This window comes from Mesoplodon mirus (assembly GCF_964341445.2).
Source record: "Mesoplodon mirus genome assembly, chromosome: 13".
NCBI classification, from domain to species: Eukaryota; Metazoa; Chordata; class Mammalia; order Artiodactyla; family Ziphiidae; genus Mesoplodon; species Mesoplodon mirus.
The window spans coordinates 22,958,105-22,974,034 of NC_138989.1; positions in this window are offsets into that span (position 1 = coordinate 22,958,105).

A 15,930-nucleotide genomic window follows, 5' to 3' on the forward strand; every position below is an offset into this window, starting at 1 on the left:
CTGTGTCCTCTGATGACCACTCCTCAGGGCAGCCATGAGGACCAAAGGAGGTCATGCCCAATGCCTGGTGCCCAGGGAGCATACCGTGGACATCGACCATTGTTCTAGACTAAATGCATCACTGTCTGTGGTTGAGGTTGAGCCACAGTTCACTGGATCCCACAGCCCTGGCTCTCCACCCTCTGGGTAAATCCTTGCAGAAGCAAGAGGTGAGATGCTGCCTGGGTTGAGAACTCGTTTCATGACAGGCTCAGGTTGCCCCCTAGAGGAGCCAGGTCGCCACAGCTGCACATCAGGCCTGTCGGGCGCCTAGGAAGCTGCCTGCCCAACTCCCCAGCCAGGTGTGGCTGCCCCCAGGCTGCACAGGTATTCTTGCCTCACCTGGGCAGCAGCCTCTGCCATCCCATCCTGGCAGTCTCAGAGCCAGCCTCCACCCCCAGGATCTCACCAGACTCTCAGCCCCCTTGCCAGGCTCAGCTCGCATCCCACTTCTCCACCAGGTCCTGGGAGAGCCCTATGACCAGACGCCCAACAGCTGCCCCAGCTTTGGGGGTCTCCAGAGCTGCTGATCCCAGACTGCCAGTGCAGGATAGGAGCTGCCTCTACCGATCTTCTGCAGTTGTTAGAGAAGATGCTGAGGAATATAAGGAGGACGCTTAGTACTGGATTCAGTGAAGTTAGAAGCCTGATGTTTCTCTGTACAGCGTGTCTTTGGCATTCAGTCCTGGGATCCATTCTACATTCATTATTTTTGACCATTGCTGGGTGTTCAAGGAGTATGAGTATGTGATTCTTTTTACGCAGTGCATATAGTTTTCTTTGTCTGATTTAATGTACCAAGTAAATGAGTTCATCTAATAAAATTGCTTCTTTTATACTTTAAAAAATGGTAAATATTATAATATGTGAATTATATCTCAATTTTATAAAAGGAGAAAGAGGACCTGGGTTACAGTGCTGACTCTAGCCATGTGGCCTTGGGTGAGTTTCTTACCCTGCTGGTACCTCCTTTCCATCCCCTATAAAATGGGGACAAATGTTTCCCTTTGGAAGTCGCTGGGAGGATTTACCTTATAATGAATGTGGAGCCTCAGCACAGTGCCTCACCTGCGGTGGGTCCCCAGTGATGAACGTGGCCACTGTGGTGCTGGTGAAGCACCAGGATGACGTCCACCTCAGCTCCTGCCAAGCCACGGCAGGAGGGCCAAAAAGAGGACAATTTCTTGGGCCACTCACTGTGCAGCAGGATGTCAGAAACCAGATGACCTGGCCCGGCTGCGTGATTTGGGGCAAGTCACTTGCCTTCCCTGAGTCTCTGTTTCCTCATCTGCACAGTGGAGATGATCATAGCACCCTCCCCACCTGCTGCATGAGAAGATGTGGACAAAAACCCAAGCGTGAAATGCCACGTGCTGCATAGACCCCTACACTGAAAATAGCGCTGAGAGGGTAAGAGTCTGCTCCCGGCCGTGCTGGCTGGTCCTCTTTGTCAAGCCCACCCCCTCCCCCATATGCTCACCTACTACCCTAGCTGCCTAATCTCAGCCTCCCTGTGCTCCACCCACAGGCACTGGTTCTGCTGGCAGATCCTGATAGGATCCAGTGGGGGGACAGCACGTGGGGCCGCAGCACGGGGGACGCACCGTGGATGCTCCAGAGGCTTGGACAACAGGGCAGGAGACCACCTCCCAGGCCTCACCAGGGTGGCAGAGTGACTTGAATTCAGGCCAGGGCAGGAATGCACACAGCACCACTTCTCTGTTGAGTGTCCAAGGCGAGAAGGCATTTGTCTGCTGGAGCCTCAGTTTCCAGTTTCCCAAACCCACAAATAATGGAACCCCTCATAACTTCTTCATGAGCTGCCCTTTAGAAGATATTGCTTTAGTGTCCCCCCAGCCCCGAACTCCTGCCCGATTCCTCACCCAGTAACCTCCAAACTGGCGGATCCCCTTGTCCCAACATGGCTTACCTGCCTGGGTACTGAGGAGATACTGTTCTCAAAGAGGACGTTGCTGGCATCTACGCTGCATCCCTTAGCAGTAGCATCTGGTGGATGCCATCAAGGGGTGGGGCTGGTGGTGTCCCTGGTCTCCCCAGTCCCCACCACCTGGCTGCTGCTGGAGCTGCTGTCCTTTGCACACAGAGTCAGGGCAGCCCCCTGGCAGTACAGGGTCTGCTGCCTGCGTTCCTCCCTGAGGCCTCGCCAGTGCTTAGCAGAGCAGCTGGGGCTCATGAGAGTGATATGAGTGAATGAATGAGTGAATGAATGAATAGTAATACAAGGCTGCATTTGGCCTGTGGATCTGGGGGACTTAGGGGCTCTCAGTGGAACTGGGACCCTGGATTTGGGTCCTGGCTCTGTCTGCCCCCACTCAGAGGCCGTGGGACCTTGGCCAAGGTTCTCGACCTCCCCAAGCCTCAGTTTCCTTTTCTGTAAACCATGGGGAGTAACAGTCCTAACCTCCCGGAGCCACTGAAGAGAAGCGAACACAGCCTGGGGCTATCACAATTACCCACCCCAGCCAACGCCCACCTTCCTGAGACACCTAGGCACCACCACCTGGGCGCTAGAGGTGGGTTTGGAGGTGAAGGGGGGATGCTGAGCTGCTCTCAAGGGTACTGGCATGAAGCCCTGGTGAGGAGGCTTCAGGACCCACGGCAGAGAGCCAAAGAGTGAGCCCCCCCAGCCTGTTCTGTGGCCCCTCTCTGTCTGCACCCAGCCCAGGGTGGCACACAGCCCCCCAGCAGTGCCTCCCCGCCACCGTCGCATCCCCAGCTCCCCCAGATCCAGCCTCTGTCAGAAGGAGCCTTCAAATATCGCCCCTGCCTGAGCCCTTCTCAGAACCTTCCCTGGTCCAGCTCTCCACCTGGCACCTGGCCCTGTGACCTCTGCAGCCTCTCCCCCTCCTCCCCTGCCCTCCCACTCTGAGTTCTGGCCACAGGGACCACCTGTTGAATTCCTCATGTCCTTCTACCTGTGCTGGTCCCTCTATCCTTGAGAACACTTCCAAGGTTCCCTTAGACTCAGCTCAGCTGCATCTCTTCCAGGAAAGTTTTGCTGCCCCTCCACTGGGCTCCCCTATCACCCTGTGCCTTTGTCCACTTAGCACGGCCCTTTCCACCTTCCTCAATGACTGTATTTGTGGTTCTAAATCAGAACCACTATCTACTGAGGCTCAGTGTATGCCAGGCACTGAGCTAAGCTCAGTGACTTCAGACAAGCCCCTTCACATCTCCTTAGAAGGGGGTGCCAGTACCTCCTTCACGGGGTGTGGGGTAGGGTAGAGGGGCTTATGTTTGTCAGGTGCCCACACAATACCCAGCAACAGGGTTGTCCTGGTTACCAAGGGGCTAGTCCCAGGGCTGCCCTCTGACACCCACCCCCCAGTGGGGAGAACTCCCCAGATTCCCTCCTTTGCTCTTCCTGCCCCCTCCCAGGCCACGCAGCCAGCAGGGATTTGTCCTCTGCAGGGATGTGCAGGCTCCTTTTATATTTATTTAGTTATTTACTTACTTACTTATTTATTGCTTATTTACTTACTTTTGGCTGTGCTGCATGGTTTGCAGGATCTTAGTTCCCCGACCAGAGATGGAATAGGGGCCCCAGCAGTGAAAGTGCTGAGTCCTAACCACTGGACCGCCAGGGAATTCCCTGTCAGGCTCCTTTCAAAGCCTGACTTTTAACCACCACCCTGAGCTGTGTGTGCCTGCCCCTCCCATGTCACTGCATACTCCTGTCTTAGTGGCTAGGAGCACGTGGTCTGGCACCAAGCGGGGCTAAATAGAGTCTGTTGGGCTGAAGGAAGAAATGACGTGATTAAGCAGCAGCTTAGGGTGGTCTGGATTCGCTGAAATGCCTGGGCCCCCACCATGGCTCCTGCCTCCCGTGTCACCCTGGCCCTCTGTCCGCAGCAGTTTCACCAACAGTGAGCAGGCCTTGTTGCCTAGAATTTTCTGCTCTTGGCAGTGTTCCAGAAGTTCTCCTGAGCTGATCTTATTCCAAAATCAGCTCACACTTGCTCACATTTCTGAGCCTTTATCTAGGCTGTACATCCTTCCCAAGCCCCCCACCCCACCCCTACCCCACCACACCCCCCAGCAGCCCATAAGCCTCCTCAGCCAGGAAGCCCACCCTACTTTGAGGCCAGGAACTCAGAGGAAGAAGTTTCTCCTGGCCCAAGGCTGGGTCTGAGGAAGGTGGCACCTGAGAAGGGTGCCCATGGGCAGGAGGCCTGCGGTGTCCAGCCTCAGTGGGCCTTTATTGGGCCCCGCATGTAAAGCACTAAGCTGAGCTATTTGCTAGTCATTTCAGAAATACACATTAGGGCTTCCCTGGTGGCACAGTGGTTGAGAGTCCGCCTGCTGATGCAGGGGACGCAGGTTTGTGCCCGGGTCCAGGAGGATCCCACATGCCGCAGAGCGGCTGGGCCCATGAGCCATGGCTGCTGAGCATGCACGTCCGGAGCCTGTGCTCCGCAGCGGGAGGGGCCCACATACCGCAAAAAAAAAAAAAAAAAGAAATACAGATTAAACCAACACGGACCTACTGTATAGCACAAGGAACTCTGCTCAATATTCTGTAATAACCTAAATGGGAAAAGAATATGAAAAAGAATAAATACATGTATATATATGACTAAATCACTTTGCTGTACACCTGAAACTAACACAACATTGTTAATCAACTATACTTCAACATAAAATAAAAATTAAAAAAAAAAAGAAATACAGGGGCTTCCCTGGTGGCGCAGTGGTTGAGAGTCCGCCTGCCGATGCAGGGGACACGGGTTCGTGCCCCGATCCTGGAAGATCCCACATGCCGCGGAGCGGCTGGGCCCGCGAGCCATGGCCGCGGAGCCTGTGTGTCCGGAGCCTGTGCTCCGCAACGGGAGAGGCCACAGCAGTGAGAGGCCCGCGTACAGCAAAAAAAAAAAAAAGAAATACAGGGCTTCCCTGGTGGCGCAGTGGTTGAGAGTCTGCCTGCTAATGCGGGGGACATGGGTTCGAGCCCTGGTCTGGGAGGATCCCACATGCCACGGAGCAACTGGGCCCGTGAGCCACAACTATTGAGCTTGCGCGTCTGGAGCCTGTGCTCCGCAACAAGAGAGGCTGCGATGGTGGGAGTCCCGCGCACCGTGATGAAGAGTGGCCCCCACTTGCCACAACTGGAGAAAGCCCTTGCACAGAGGCGAAGACCCAAAACAGCAAAAATTAATTAATTAATTTAAAAAAAGAAATACAGATTAAAAAAAATTTTTTTCCCCTTAACTACAAAAGTGATGTGTAATTGCGGTAAAAAAAAAAGTTCAGGGACTTCCCTGGTGGTCCAGTGGTTAAGACTCCATGCTCCCAATGCAGGGGACACGGGGTTCCAACCCTGGTCAGGGAACTAGATCCCACATGCTGCAACTAACACCCCACGAAGCCAAATAATAAATAAATAAATAAAAAATTTTAAGTTCAAAAACAATAATAACTCCTCCACCCTCACCTTGTATAGTTTATTCCTGCACCAGGGTGTGGCTCCCCTACCCCGCTCCGCCCAAGCAGGGCAGAGGAGAGCAGCTCTGGTTGAGGACAGGGGCTCAGGCACCGGGCGTATGAGGCTCACATCTGCACGGTGCCACTGCTGACCCCATGGCCTTGGGTGGGCTCTTGGCCTCGCTGAGCCACTGTGAGGTGGGGAGAATAACAGGAACTCGCCCCAGGGGGTTGCTGTGGGGGTTGAAGGCTGGGGTGCACAGGCCCACATAGGAGACACGATCGATGGACGGTGCCCATCGTTACTGGTGATATCATACCCCACCCCTTCCCACCGCGGCAGCTGGAAAAGGCCTGAGCAGCCCAAGCTCTGTAGAGCCTGCTGGCTGTACGGATCAGTAACAAGAGCTGGCCAGGCCCCATGCTCAGCACCCTCCTCAGGGTCTGGGTACAGCACCAGCTCTGTGTATGTTTGGGGGAGAGGGGGTGTTTCTGATCCTGACAGCATCCTTTAACTCCTCCCCCTCGCCCACCCCCATGCCTTCCCCTTGGAGGGCTTTTCTGAGCCTGGAGGAGCCAGGCCTGCCCAAAAGCTGGCCCACTGCAGGCACTGCAGGCAGCATACTTCCAAAGTGCTGCACCAGGCTTTTCCTCTGTACCCTCCCCAGCTCCCAGTGGCTGTAAATATTCTCCTCGCAGGGACTGCAGAGGCGCTGCCTGGCAGCTCAGGCAGGGCTGACTCCCTTGCCCTCCTCCTGGCTCTGTAGGGCACAGCTCCTGTCTGTGGCCCAGGCAGGATGCCCAGGGCAGGTGACTGCAGCTTTCTTGCCCTCATCCTTCCAGGCCATCCCACAGGGCTGGGTTCCCCACTCACCACGCCCTTCCCTCTCAGCCAGCCTCGCTTTCTCCATCTGAAAAACAAGAGGCTTGGGTCTGAATCTTTTTTAAAGATCCTCACCTGAAACTAACACAACATTGTAAATCAACTATACTCCAATAAAAATTTTTTTTAAAAAAGATCCTAATGAGAGTCATAATCACTATCCCTAAAAAGTGCTCACACACACAACACACAATTTTGCATCAAACTTTACCAGCTGCCTCCTCCACCAGATCTGCCACAACTCTGGACTTTGCCTGGTTAGGAACCTCTATGTCTCCAGAGCTACTGTTATTTTCAAAAAGCAAGCTGCAAAACAGAATGTATCGTATCATCTTTTTAAAAACATAAATATTAGCATTTACTTGTAAATGCATAGGAAAATCTAAAGGAATCTATATAAGAAATTATTCCAGAGCTTGTCTCTAGGGAGTGTGGTTTCAGGAGCTTTTACTGTGTACCTCAGACATTTTTGGAACTGAATATTTTTGTAACAATTGTATGCTTTTAGGGATTTCTTTTATTCCCATTTAAAATATGATCCTATTATAGTATCACCAACAACCCCAAGTTCACCAGACCATTGTTTCTTTTGTTGAGCACATTGAGTCAACCAGGGACCCAGATGGTATTGAGGACTCAGGCTTCTAAAATGTGATAAGCAAGGGATCAATAGGATTAAGACCATGACTTGACACTTAATACTGGGTTCCTACGGGCAAGGTAATTAACCTGTCTAGGCCTCAGTTTACCCTCCAAAATGGAGTTTATCCTCAGTTCATGCCTCAAAGGGTTTCTTACTTTGCTAAGAAGGAAAAATAATTATTTAATTTATTTACTTATTTTTAATTTTTTTTAAAGAAAAGACTCTTGAATGAGGCAGGCTCTTAAAGACCCTGCCTGGGTCCCCAGTGGAGTCACTAGGTCTTGGTACCACTTTCACTGCCCCCCAACTTCTTCCCAGCTGTTGGGTCTCAAGCTGGACCCCCAGAAGGTCCCCACAAGACCAGGAGCCCAGAGGACGAATGTGGCTAATGGAATCTGGCCTGGACTCTTGTGTCTGGCACCAGTTCAGCAATGGGGATATAAAAAACCCAGACATCACCTCATCGCTGTTTCATCAAAAAAGGAGACTTTCTCCCTGCACATTCCTGCAGAGGACAAGTTCCTGCTGGCTGCGTGGCCTGGGAGGGGGCAGGAAGAGCAGAGGAGGGAATCTGGGGAGTTCTCCCCACTGGGGGGTGGGTGTCAGAGGGCAGCCCTAGGACTAGACCCTTGGTAACCAGGACAACCCTGTTGCTGGGTATTGTGTGGGCACCTGACAAACATAAGCCCCTCTACCCTACCCCACACCCCGTGAAGGAGGTACTGGCCCTTTCTAAGGAGATGTGAAGGGGCTTGTCTGAGGTCACTGAGCTACACCCAGGATTTGCCCCAAGTCTGACTGACTCCGGAGCCGGTGCTCTCTGTTTCCTAGGAGCCCAGAGGCCCGTGGCCTAAGCACACCTCTCTTCAAACAACATGTGCAACCTTGGGCAGGTCTGAGACCCTTCCTGAATGCTTCCATATCCCCCAAAGCCTCTGGATTTTCAGAGGAAAACTCTGGGCCACCTAACCTCTTCCTCCAGGATAGCTCTGCCATGCGTTTACATGTTGGACTTTCCTGGAAGATTTGATCTGAACACAGGGCCTGACAGCCTCAGAAAGTGAACTAAAACAGCAACCAGACAGACAAACAGAACCCCCATGGGCCCAGACAGTCTCCAAGAGCTACGATAGGAAGGTTCCCGCAGTCCCAGATACCCGATGCACTCTTTCTAGGGGCCAGTCCTGCCCCGCCGGCCCCTCTGGCTGCCCGTTCAGTCCACCTGGTGCAGGGTCCTCGTGCTTCCCCCACCTCTACCCCACTCCGGAGGACCTGGGGTCCCCTCATGCCTCACTGAGTGCAAGTCAGAATACTAGGGACCCTGTAGGCGCCTCAGGACTCCTCAGCAGGGCCCCCCAAGGCCAGTGCACCAGCACGACGAGGCAGAGGTGGGCCTCACCACCCCCCAACCCCCATCTTCCTTTCTTCACCCACCTTCTTTGGGGTGATTACTGGGAAAATGGGCCCAAGGGTGTCTTAGGAGAAGCTATGAATTCAAATTTTTATGCTAAATCACCTGGTTGGGTTTTTTTTGGCAGTGCCACGCAGCATGTGGGATTTTCATTCCCTGACCAGGGATTGAACCTGTGCCCCCTGCAGCGGAAGTGCGGAGCCCTAACCACTGGACCGCCAGGGAAGTCCCCACCTGGTTGTTAAATGTAGACAACAGTTCTGGTCATTTGCTATGTGATCTCAAAACTGCCCTTCTGCTGCTCTGCTCGGCATCCCGGGGGGCTGACCCTTGTGAACTACATTTCCCAAGTTCCTTTGCCAACTGGCCCTGGTTGGGTTCAGCCAGTGGGAGGCACTGAAGGGAGACTGGGGGGTGGGAAGAAGCCAGGGTATTCCCCCCCTCCTCTGTGCACAGTGGCTGGGTATCCTCCGAAGCTCCACTGCCCCGCCTGCAGCCCATTCTCCATGATTCCAGGCCATGAGTTCCAGTAACCACTCCCCCATTTCCTGTTTGGCTTTTCAAAATTGCCCCAATGGAACCCCTTAAAGTGGGCTCTGTTTTTCTGACTGATACAGTAACTAATTCAAATCCTCTTTTTCCCCCCCACATTAAAAAAAAAAAGTGGTAAAAAATATGACATAAAATTTACCATTTTAATCATTTTTAAGTGTACAGTTCAGTGGCTTTAATTACATTCACAATGTTGGGCAACCATGATGACTATCCATTTGCAAATTAAAGCCTTTTAATATCCTTGAGGTTGAACCAAGCTGGTCTGCAGCCTACATCAGCCTGCGTGACCTTCACTTTGCAGGTGGCAAATACCCTCTCATGAATTCCCCCACCTGAGCATCCCAAAGCCCGTGATGTTAATGGGAGAGGGAAGATGACCCCCATTTCACAGAGGAGGAAACGGGGGCTCAGGCAGGTCAAGGCTACTGACCAAGACACCCAATTCCAAGCCCTGTGCTCTGTCCTCTTAGCTTCCCCAGCTTTCTGTTAGCTCCCCACTTCCCCACTCTCCAAACCCGTGCACATACCCCCTGCTGCCCTGCCCACCATCAGGGGTAAACTCCTGCCACTGAGCTTCCCCACAAAGTGTCATCCCAGAGAGTTGGGTGGGGGTGGGAGTCCTTGGGGTCTGCACACCCAAGGACACCACAGAGCTGGGCACCAAATAAGAATAATGACAACAACAGCAACAATAATAATACCACCTAATGTTTATTCACACTCAATTCTTTCTGCAGGTGGGAAAGAAGGAAGAGTTCTGAGGGTCTCGTGTCTGTGCTTTTCAGCGGTCAGATAGAAGGGGATGGTGGAAAAGCTCAGAGCAGAGGCCTCCATAATTGAAACAACCCACCTATCACTTATCAAGGGCCAACTACATTCCCCAGTTTGAGGTACTTTGTCTCTTAATCCTCATGAATGAGAAAACAGAGGCTACTCAGGGAGGTGGACTCACCTGGTTCCACAGCGGGAAGGGCTGGAGCCGGGACCCACACCTAAGTCAGTTTGGTCCCCAAAGACCAAGGCTGCCCCGCCTGCCCTGACACTCCCCCTCTGTTCACTCTGGCCTCCCAGCCTTTGCACATGCTGTTCCCACACACTGAGCAGCATCCGTGAGGGATAATGAAGTGGGTCTCAGATTGGGCGGAAGAGGTCTCCCCAGGCCTGCCGCAGCCCTTCCCAGTCGCCGGGCAGGGCCCTGGACCAGCGCCCAGGCTCTGCTGCAGCCTGAAGAGGAGAGGCAGTTGCTGGGGGGTGGGGGTGGGCACAATGGCAGCGGGGAGAGGGGCCCCGGCGGGGGGATGGAGGACTTCAGTGACCCCCACGTCTCCACCAGGGCATGACAGACATTCTATGTCAAGCCCTGAGCCACTCAGAGACCTGGGTTTAAACCTGGCTCTGAATAACACACATTCAGGTTTGCCTGTGAACACACAATCCTGCTCCGAAGGACACTTGAGAATCATCCTGGTTGCCTCCAGGGGAGGAGCTGGGTGGCTGTGGACCAAGGCAGAGGAGGCAGACTTTTCACTGTCTATCCTTTGGGCCCTTGGACTTTTGAACCATTAATAAATAATTAAAAAAATTTAAATCCTGGATTGGTAAATCACTGTGTGACCCTGAGTAAGTCACTTAGCCTCCCTGAGCCTCTATTTCCCCAACTGTAAAAGAGTGTTAATTATAGCACTTACTCCATAGGGTAAGGGTAAAGCATAAATAAAAGCATGCATGCAAAGAGTTAAGCATGACACCTGACACACAATAAGAGCTCCTAGAATGGGATTGCTATTATTATTATTATTATTGGCCATTTGCCTGACAGACCCCAGGCAAGGGCTACTGCCACAGTCCTCTGTCACCTTCCAGGATCTCATCCTCAATATGGAGGCCATTCCAGCAAACGCTAGCTCTGTTGCCACTAGCTCTGTGACTTGTGTAGATTATGTCACTGCTCTGTGCCTCTGTTTCCTCCTCTGGGAAACAGAGACACTAGAACTTGCCCACTATCCACAAGACTTTAACAGTCAAGATTGGTCATTCAACATTTCCTAGCGATCTCGGTACTGCATATGGTGCCCAGCACAGGGTGCCAGGGTAAGGGTGAAGGGCTCACAGTCCAGTTGGGGAGGGAGGCAGATATATTAACCAATGCTTACAAGAGAGAGACGTGGTGGATGAGGGAAAGAGAACTAAGAGAGGCCAGCAAAGGAGCCTAACCCAGCCTGGGAAGGGAAGGACAACAAGGAAGCCTTCCTGGAGGAGGTGTTGCCACACCTGAGCACTGAAGGATGATCAGGGGTTGGTCAGTCAGTTAAAGGAGAAAGGTGGGACTTCCCTGGTGATCCACTGGTTAAGACTCTGCACTTCCACTGCAGGGGGCACAGGTTTGATCCCTGGTTAGGGAACTAAGATCCCGCATGCCGTGCGGTGCAGCCAATAAATAAAGAAAGAAAATTTTAAAATTTTTTAAAAAGGAGAAAGGGGGTCAGAAAAGGAAATGCAGGCAGGAGAAGCAGTAAGAGCAAGGGCTGGAGGTAGAAGACCCAGTGGGTTGTTCCAGAACAAACAGGAAGGAGGCTTGGTGCTGAGGGCAGTGGGAAGCAGAGGAAAGTCTTTTGTCATCCACCTTAAAGGATTGCCTGGTTTCAGAGCCCAGCTCTACCTCTTATCAGCTGTGTGACCTTGGGCAAGTTACTTAACTTCTCTGTGCCAAATGAGGGGAACAGTGCTTACCCCATACTGTTTCTGTGAGGATAAAAGTGAGTTAATTCATGTAAGGTGCTTAGGACAGGACCTGGCATATAGCCCTGTTCAGCTGTCTTCTGCAGGCCCAGGTACACAGCAGCCTTCAAGGATATGATGCTGCTTAAATATTTGCCGAGTGGATGAACAAATGAGCAAACAGCCTGCCAAACCCTTGCACAGTCCCATGGCCCCTTGCCCACACCCAGGGTTGTGGCCTGCCCTGGCCTCTCCACTTCCTGACCACTCAGCAGGGATCACAGATCACCTGGAGGCTCAGTGATGCCCCCCCACCCCCCCACACCTGGGAACCACCTTGGTCACAACATGCCCACTGCCAGCCCATCCCCCATCTCCTACACAGTTTACAGGGGCCTGGACTTGACCACCCCAGGCTGAGGGGGCTGTGCTGGGCCTCAAAGGGGAAGGAGACCCTTGTTTATTGTCACCCGCTAGTACCATGTCTGGCACAGGGATACACCTCCAGTAACTCAGGTCTGACTCTCAGGGAGGTGAGGACCGGCCTGGAGGGAGGGGAGCCCTGCCCTAGGCCATGGGGCTCTGAGGCTGGGCTTCTCCACCATCCCCATCACCCACCCTGTCCTTCCTCTCCCTTGTCTGCCTTGCCTGGTTGCCGAGCTCCCTGTTCAGACACAGAGGAGATTCAGTTCCAAGGTGAGAAATTCAGGGTCGGGGGAGGTGAGGGTAAATCAGAAGCAGGATGCAGTGAGGACACCTTCAAGATCATTCACACTGTACAAAAGGGGAACCTGAGGCCCAGAGAGAATCCGTAAGTCACGTCGTCAGGCTGCCCAGCCCACCTACGGCAGGGCTGGGATGGGACCTGCTCCTTCCTCCCAGTGCTCAGGGAAGCTCCGCAGGCTTCAGCCTGAAACAACCTGACTGTCTGCAAATGGGAACCAGGAAAAAGGGGAGGGAGGGAGTGGTTTGCAGGCAGTTTGCTGGAGAGAGCCTTGGGGGAGCCCTATAACTGGCACTGCGGCTAAGGGTCCAGAGCAGGGAGTAGTGTCCAACAGAGGAAGCAGCCGCCCCCACCGCACCCCAACCCGTGCCTGCTGCCACCACAGCAGTGGGGATGCTGCAGAGGCTGCTGCGGCCCTGGCTGAGTCCCCAGCCTGGCCTGCAGCTCTGCAGAGGGAGGGACGTGGGAGGAGATGCTGAGCCGCTCCAGCCCCAGCCGCAGTGAGAGCAGAATGCCCAGAAAGGCCCGCTGGGGGGTGGCCTGGTGACCTTACCCTGCAGCTGGGCAGAAGGAGAGGGCAGGGGTTGGGCTTTCATTTCCTGCCTGGTTAGGCCTGCAGGCCCCAGGATGACGTGTCTTTAGTGGCTGGGCCTGAAGAAAGGGGGCCTGAGGCTGAGCAGAGGAGGAGCTTCTTCAGGCCTGGGGGCTGGGTCTGAAAGGGGCAGTGCCGGGAGGGGGCATCCAGGCCCTGCCCTGAGGGAGTTGACTGATGGCCTGGAGCAGGGAAAGGGGAGATGTAGCCCTGACACAATTCACTGCGTGACAAGATAGCTGAGGTGGGATGAAAAAAGGCACTTGATGGATGATGATAATGACATTAATCATAGCAATAGTGACAATAATGATTCAGCGCAGGTGCTGGGCCAGCCACTGTGAGGCTCAGCACAGCCCTATGAGGGAGGCATTATTTTTCCCCCTTTTACAGATGAGGTAACTGAGGCCTGCACAGCTGGCTTGCTCCATCTTTGCCCCGAGAGCCTTGTAGGCCCCTCCCCCTGGACTCTGAGCTCCGGGTGGGTGGGGCTCTGACTATCTTGGCCCCTGCTCTTTCCTCCACCCGGAGCCTTCAACCCAACCTGCACTCAGTACAGAAGATAAGTGGATGGAGGAAGCCAGCCCCGTGGGGGGCAGAGAGAGGGCACACCCACCACCCTTCCCCACTTCTCCATGTAAGTGGAGACACGTCCAACCCTGCATTTGTGTCTGGCAAAACCCACGGTCTGATCTGAGCCTCAAGAGGTGGCCAAGGCCTGGAAAATCACCTCCAATTCACTGATGAGAAAACTGAGGCTCAGGGAGGTTATGTGCCTTGCTTAGGGCCCCAGCCAGCAGTGGGGGGCCAGGACCCTTCCCCTCCTCCTCCCAGAGCCTATCAGCCCTCTGTGAGGGAGTGCCGGCTTGCTGCCAGGAATAAACGATGCCAGTGGTAGCTAACGTTTAGGGAGCGCTTACAATGGGCCTGGTATGTAGCATGTTATCTAATTCTCCCAATAACATTTTGGGTTTTTGGTGACAGTTTATTGAGATATAATTCACATAGCATACAATTCACCCACTTAAAGTGTATGAGTCGATGGTTTCTAGTATATTCAGAGTGTGCAACCATCACCACACCATAATCAATTTTAGACCATTTTCATCACCCCCAAAATGAACCCTGTACTCTTTAACTATCAGCCCTCAAGCCCCTCATCCCTACAGCTCCAGGCAACCACTAATCTACTTTCTTCTCTGTAGATATGCCTATTCTGGATATTTCATATAAATGGAGTCATATAATATCCAACAACCTTTTGAACGGGGTGTTATTGCTCCTGTTTCCCAGATGAAAGTGACTGAGGCTTGGACAGGTGAAAACCTTACCAAGGGCCTCAATGAAGCAGTAATGGGAAGGATTGGAACCCAGGCCCACCTGACTCCAGAGGCCATGCTCTTCGTCCTCAACTCCCCCAGTTAGGGAGCCTGGGAGCTCACTGAGTACCCCACTCATCCCCTCCCTTCTACCTGAATCCAGGGCGCCACACCCAAATTCCTCCATCACACTCAGGGCTTCTGCCAGGGAAACCCCAGGCCCAGAAACCACACACAGTTCTCTCATAACCCTTGCTCTCAATCCTTCAGGCCTCAGCTATGCCACCCCCTCTGAGAAGCTTTCCCTGACTGCTCACTTTCTTGGCACTCCACTGCCCATGTGCCTTTGCCCACAGAAGACCGGGCAGCCTGGCTCCCTCTCTGTGATTGGGAAATTGAGGCCCTGGGGAGGTGTCTGGGGTCACCCAGTGAGATAAGGCAGAGTGGGGAGCAGGGCCAGACTCCTGACTCCCACACCAATGCTCTTCCTCCTGGCTATTCCAAACAGGAAGCCCTCATCTCCTCCACCCTTATCCCACCCTGAAAGTGGTGTCATCAGGCCCGAGGGCAAGAGGGGGAAACCTCAGCAGAGTTAGTGATCTGCTCAAGGCCACAGGCACTGAGCCAGGACTCCCCTGCTGGCTCCCCAACCTCCCCCACCAGATGCGCTGAGTCAGGAGCCCCAGCGTGTGGCTCCCATGGCTCCTGGACTTGCCCCTCTACTAACCCTCATAAAATCAGCTCCTTACTTGGTGATGAGGGGAGCTGGGATTCCCATCTTCTTCGTGGCTGTATTCCCGGCACAGTCCTGAGCCTGGAACAGGTTCAGGAATTGTTTGTTGAATGGATGATGGAAGAAGGGAAGGAAGGGAGGAGTGCGGGTGGGGGGGTAGGGGGTGGTGTGGGCCGTTAAACCGAATCGCAGGATGCCTTTTACTAGAATCACAGGGTCTTACACCAATTCTTCTGACTCCTGAATCTAGAACTCTTTACATCTGTGGGTCTTATGCCTCTTGGGGAGTCACTCACACAATCCTGCGCCCAGTTTTGAGGGCTCCTGGCCCGCTGGAGTTCACCCACAGGCCCCCAGGAGTCGAGTCTCTGTACTGCAGGTTGAGAACCTTGTACAGGCTACACAGTCCTGTACTGGGGACACAACTGACGTGAACACACTTCACCAGAGCCTGAAGCACAGCACACTGTCTCGACCCCGAGCCTGTATGGAGCTGCAGCCCCTGGCACACAATGAGGCAGTTCTGACACCATTCCTCCACCTCCTCCCTCCTCACTCACATGGCCTGCTGTCCCTCCCCGGGGGCTGCCACTAGCCAGGGATGTGCTGGCATGCTTGTTAATGCTATTTAAGCCGTCATCAGGCCTGGCAGCCTACGCCCTCAGCCTCCGGGACAGGGAAGCCTGCATCCCACATCTGGGTCCCCCGATGACTCAGCAGGACCCTGCCTCTCTTCCCTCGACCCGTAAGGGGCAGAGGCTGGGCAGTTCCAAGGCTCAGGAACTCTCCTAGTGTCCAGAATGGTGCTGCAGACATAATCGGTAACAGTTGTGTTTATTGAGGGTTTTCTAAGCCAGAAATGGTGTTAGGC